This window comes from Grammomys surdaster, unplaced genomic scaffold (assembly GCF_004785775.1).
Source record: "Grammomys surdaster isolate TR1022 unplaced genomic scaffold, NIH_TR_1.0 61, whole genome shotgun sequence".
NCBI classification, from domain to species: domain Eukaryota; kingdom Metazoa; phylum Chordata; class Mammalia; order Rodentia; family Muridae; genus Grammomys; species Grammomys surdaster.
This window is the reverse complement of record NW_021604563.1, coordinates 18255840-18262223: the sequence shown is the minus strand read 5'-3', so window position 1 is coordinate 18262223 and position 6384 is coordinate 18255840. Positions and strand designations below refer to the sequence as shown.

The following is a 6384-nucleotide window of genomic DNA, read 5'->3' as shown; positions in this document are numbered from 1 at the left end:
GGAGGTCTGATGGCATGAGTGGGGGATGGGGATATTCTCCTGGAGACAGGGGAAGAGGGATGGGATGAGAGACTGTCAGAAGGCAGTCTTGGAGGGGGATAACAACTGGACTGTAAAAAAAAAAAGATTAAGGATAATTAAAACAAACAGGCAAACAAACAAAACCAAAAAGCAAAAAAATGCTGGTGAGGCTTATAAGAGGATATTAGCCATAAAGTATAGGATCACCACGCTACAATCCACAGACCCAAAGAAGCTAATAACAAGGAGGTGTCAGGAGCCATCACAGGAGAAGCTAATAACTAGTAGGTGATCTTCCTGAGATGAGTCCGCCTTAGATTAAAATCTACGACAGATTTTCTCCAATCAGCAAGGTTCAGGAGAAATTTATTTTATGAAAGAATACTGTTATAAGTATGCTTTTCCTGTTATTATTAAATATATAACTATCACTAGGTATTAGCCCTCACTAATCTGCAGAACAGATCTCTGCAGAACAAAGAAAATGTACTATTTTTGTAGTGATGTTATATAGACAAATAAATAATAATTTTATAGAATTCCTAATTTGATTCAAATGACTTTAAAAGAAAGTTTTTAGAAATAGGCTTAACTGCTGGAAAAATGTAATAAAGTTAGAACCAAGAATAGAATGTGCCCACTCCTCAGAACAGTATAAAGGCTGCATACAATGAACTTTCGTAATTACACTAAAAAGAGAAATAGACTTGGGACAAATTTGTGTACAAGGAAAAACATTTAGGTCCAAGGTTAAAGTCACAGGTGTGCACTATAATAAAGCAAGGCCATGTAATAACTGCTACTTTAAATTTTTAATGAGTATATTATAAATGAAACACTGGTTTGAACTTAATATCAATATCCTCCTATAACTCTCATTTTATGTAGCATTTTATCTCTGAGGTAATTTTCTAAAGAACTATTTGTCGAAGAAGGAATAAAAAGACCGGAGAAAAGAAATAAAGTGATTAGTTGGATGGTTTAGCTTAAAGAGATTTGCCCCATCCATCCATCCATCCATCCATCCATCCATCCATCCATCCAAATGTGTATGTCTGTTTGTCTATATATTTGTGTGTAGGGTATATGTGTATGTATGAAAACATGCATGGATACTTGTCGAGTTGACTGTGACAGATGGTCGGGCCCTGCCAGAGTGTAGGTGTATAAATGTTTGAATGTGTATGTGTCTGTGCATATTTGCCTGTATGCAGCATCTTAATTCTTTTCCTTTCCTCCCTCTGGTTCACAAAGAGTTAACCAGTTTACCCAGAGAGGTTTCTGGCTGATTCACCAGAGAAAGGAGCCCCAGCAATAAATCTTTTCACTTATCCCCTGGTGTTTTATGATGAAGTGCTAAATAGTTTCTGCTTCAGAGGAACTCAGACAGGCAGGTTAGCTACCACAACTAAGTGACTTAGACTTAAGATAGGAAAACGTTTTATTATTATACAGCAACCCTAAATATCTTGAAAGATCAAGTCTTACCCCTGCTGACGCTTAGTCTTCTCCCTCTGCTGTCTCAAGAAGAACCAAACAAGAAAATTCAAAGTGAGTGCTGGAGAGATAGCTCAGCGGTTAGGAGAACTAGATGCTTTCCCTGAGGACCTGAGTTCAATTCCCAGTAACCACATACTGGTTCACAGCCATCTTTTGTGAGATCTGATGCCACCTTCTGTGTGTCTGCAAACAGTGACAGTGGGTTCATAAACATAGGTCAAGTAAATTCTATTTTTTTTTAAACAACAAAACAAAACAGAAAAACAAAGACCAACCACTGGGGCTGCCTCCCCCACACCCCCTAAAAAAAGAGCCAAAGGGAGGCTGGATGGAAAAGGGGTTGGGGAGGAGAACAGAGAGGGGGCCTTTCAGATGTAGGGAAAGCAGGGGAGTGAGAAAGAAAATTTTCAGGAGGTGGGGCATCTCTAGGACTTGCTAGAGACTAGTGGAGAGGGAGAAGAACCCAGGGTGGCTGTGGCTATGGAGGTGATTCTAGATAAAACTCCTAGAATTGGGAGATATGGATCCTGAAGTGACCACTTCTTGTAGCCAGGCAGGACTCCCAGTGGAGGGATAGGATAGCAATACATTCATAAAATCTTCCATGTGAAATGTGTCCTGCCTACAAAATATTCAGGGACAAAGAGAGAGCAGAGACTGATGGAATAGCCAACCAATGACTGGACTAAATTGAGACCTATCCAATGGGCAAGAACCAATCCTTGACACTATTAATGATATTCTGTTATGCTTGCAGACAGAAGCCTAGCATAACTGTCCTATGAGAGGCTCCATCCTGCAAATTACCAAAACAGATGCCATAGACAAACAGAGACCCATAGCCACACTAGGTGGACCTCAGGAGGCTTGTGGAAGAGTAGCGAGAAATCCGAAGAGGACAGGGAATTCACAGGAAGACCTACAGACTCAACTAACCTGAACCCTTGGGGGCTCTCAGACACTGAACCATCAACCAAAGAGCATGGAGTGGACCTAGGCCTCTATTGTATGCATATAGTGTTATTCATTTCTCTCTCTGTCTCTCTCTGTCTCTATCTCTGTCTCTGTCTCTCTCTCTTTCTTTCTCTTTCTTTCTCTCTTCAATGAATTCTTCAGTTTCCCTCCAGATTCTTCTTTGGTCCATGAATCGTTTATCTTTAAATTAAAAGTAGTTTTTAACTGGTATATAATATTGTATGTATTTATGAGCTATCATTTATTGTGTCAATAATTCATGCATTATATAATGTTCAAATCAAAATATATCAATAATTTCACTTATTTTCCCTACTGTGAAAATGTTCATAAGTTTTATCAATAATTACCCCTTTGTTGGCATAGGCAAGGTAGAGATCCCTCCACCTCACCCCTCACTGGCTGCAGCACTCAGGAGAGAGTCCCTGTGACTCTCGTGAGCAGCAAAGCAGAGCTAATGTGCAGATGAGATAACCCCCAAGGACATGAGAGCAAGAGAGCTGCTCCTGCTCCTTGCCAGCTGAAGCATTTGGTGAACTAGTCAGGGCAATGCTAGAGAGCTCCCCCCCGTGGTGAGAGCCCAGAAAAGCTGGTAGGCCGAACAACTAAGCTACCTCCCAGGCCCAGATCCTGGGTTTTGAGTTGGCAAACTCCAACATCTATCCTATTTATGATCTGCTGGCGTGTGTGAAGGGCCAATGCTGAATATCCTAAGCTGCAGGGTCTCCATGACAAAGGTCAAAAATGGGACATCCAAGAGGAGTCCAAATGAGGATCTAACATCGATAGTGTAGCAGAAGCCAGAGGCCTCAAACCAGAACAATGACTACTCATTCTTTGCAATGAATATTTGCAAGTAAAGACGTATGGACAAAAGAGTACACTTTGTAACACACTGTGACACACTATAGCCTCCAGAGAGAGATTTTTTTACTCTATCTTATTTTATTCTCTGTTGAGGGGGGAGGTTGCATGGGCTGAGAGCAAATATGAAGGGAAAGGAGATGTGTGAGATTGGGGTGCACAATGTGAAATTAAGAAAAAAATCAATCAATAAATAAAATGTCCTACATGTGTTCTGTTGTTTACAATTGTTTCTCTAAACCTTCCTGTCAGATTTTCCTTAATAATTGAAAATGTTATTTCATTTTTGGTTGGGAATTAACATATTTTCAGTTATTTTAATGGTTTTAAATGTTTTGAGGTTTGTTTTATAAATGGAACAAATGGTCTAATTTGGATATATACTCTGGGGATACTTGAAAGGAATGTTACTCTTCAGTTTGAGGATGGAGTGCTTGTTGTTAAATGTAGAGTAGACCTTGATGACTAATGACACTGTTGAGTTTGCCTATACCCTTGGTAATTTTTACTTGTTCTTTTAAATTCTGTGACATATGCTGGCATTTCCTAATATAATTAGGGATTTTCTATAATTCTTTTATGTTACATTAATTTTTATTTCCAGTGTTTTGCAATTTCACTATTTGATGCATGTATATATGACATATTTCTCTATGCATAGAGTGCCTTTTTAATATAGTGTATTTAATGTCATATATATATATATATATATATATATATATCTCCAATCTTTTATTCTCAACTTACACCAACATATGCCATCATGTCCGAAATGCATTCTTTATGGCACAGACAATGTATATGGTTGAGTGATGTTTCTAAATCTACATTGACAATCTGCTACTTAATTGGTACATTTAATTTACCTTTAAGTTTCTTAAATTGTTAAAACTCTATTAAAAGATTATTCTATTTTTTGTATCTGTTTTCTTCTTCCAACATTCTTGGATTGTATATAGCTTTAATAATTCCACTTTATCTATAGTGTTTCTGAGTGTACCTCCTTGTATTTTAGTGATAGCTCTATGCATTACACTTATATAATTTAATATTAAGCTAATTTCACTATAGCAGAAATCATGAAGTATAGAAAGTTAACTTCATTTTATTTCAATTAATGCTCTATAATTTTCCTCAGTATTTTTGTCTAATTTTATAATCACATCTGACAGTGTTATATTTTGCTTCAACCATAAAATATAATTTAGAGAGTTTAAGCCTATTGTACTTATGCCTTTTTTCTTACAGTGTTCTTTTTGTCTTTCTAATAATATTTCATGTTTCTTCCAACTGTTTATCACTGTTTTGTGCATCATTTTACTCTAATCATGGCTCTTTAGATGTGTCAGGTCTCATAGCACTGCTTGCTTTCTTTCTTCCTTTCTTTCTTTCTTTCTTTCTTTCTTTCTTTCTTTCTTTCTTTCTTTCACACAAATATAATGCTGCATGTGTACAGCCATACATGTACATATATAAAGACACACAAAGTAAAGTTCTGAATGTAAAAAAAAATCACAGAACTTCCAATTCTTCATATATATCTACCACATTGGCTAGAGTGGATTATGAATAGTCCACATGTAACATTCTCTAACCAAAAAGGGAGGTGGGACTGTCTCATCAAAGCTAATTGAGGGTACAAAGTCTGTCTCTCCACTATCTCTTTCCTAAAATTACCCATCCTTTGGGTGTGAGGTCGCCTCATCGATTTAAGATTTAAATGACAGTATAGAATTCCATCTCCCTAAGTAGGTTACACAGATATTGAGTTGTCGTCATAGAATAGCAGGAAATGAAAGTCTAGTCTCTCCATTCCACCTCTACTGAAAAATCATCCTGGTAGGGTTTTTGTAGTGCTGTACAGCACAGGGAAGGAGAAAAGCTAGACTTTCTAAATGACTCTTGCAGGCAGATGTCTCCGTGGTGATCAGCGGTAACACAGATCTTTTGTTACTACTATTATTATTATTATTACTATTACTACTACTATTATTATTACTATTACTATTGTTGTTATTATTTACAGTCCAGTCGTTATCCCCCTACCGGTCCACCCTCTGACTATTCTTCATCCCATACCTCCTCCCCTGTCTCCAAGAGGATGTCCCCACCAACCCCACCTCACACACCACCAGGCCTCGGCACTCCCTGGGGCCTCAAGTCTCTCCAGGGTTAGGTGAGTTTTCTCTCACTGAGAATATACATCAGGCAGTTCTCTGCTGTATATGTGTTGGGGGCTTCATACCAGCTGGTGTATGCTGCCTGGTTGGTGGCTCAGTGTCTGAGAGATCTCGGGGGTCCAGATTAGTTGAGACTGCTGGTCTTTCTATCCGGTCGCCTCCTCCTCAGCTTCCTCCAGCTTTTCCCAATTCAATTCAACCACAGGGGTCCCCATCTTCTGTCCATTGGTTGGGTGTAAAATATTTGTATCTGACTCTTTCAGCTGCTTATTGGGCCTCTCCGAGAGCAGCGGAGAGCCTAGGGCAGCGTAGGGAAGCCATATTAGGCTTCTCTTGCACATCCTTACAGCGTCAGCCCCAGTGGCCTAATGGATAAGGCACTGGCCTCCTAAGCCAGGGATTGTGGGTTCGAGTCCCGCCTGGGGTAGGAATAACCATAGTGTGAGTGTGTGTAACTTTTTATTAACTTTACCTTTCCTGATACTTTGGTGATAAAGAGCAGACTTTTGCTGAGACTTGTGAAGCCTACATACTGGATATTGCCTTCTAAAGGTAAGACTTCCTCATCAATTTTTTTTTGCAGTATCTATTAGTATATATATTTGAAATTTTCTGAATTTTTTCTTCGTTTACTTTGAAGAGCCGAGTAAACAAATTGAATGTCTTTGGGAGAGAGAATTGGAGTATTGTCTTTTATACATTCTTCCAGTTAAAAAGGAGTCTAACCTTTGTCAAGTTGACATAAAACCAGCCAACACAACTGGATGTATTGAAGGTTATCTAAACTTAATTCCAGTTGCTAAATCTACAATAACACATAGATGAAACATGGTCTAAGAACAGT

At 38.5% G+C, this 6384-nt stretch overlaps 1 non-coding gene across 1 annotated transcript; it reads left to right on the top strand.

The window, feature by feature from the left end:
- The first annotated feature begins 5894 nt into the window (after positions 1–5894).
- Positions 5895–5967, top strand: Trnar-ccu. The gene has a single exon. It is a non-coding gene; the product is annotated as a tRNA-Arg (tRNA).
- The last annotated feature ends 417 nt before the right edge of the window (positions 5968–6384 follow it).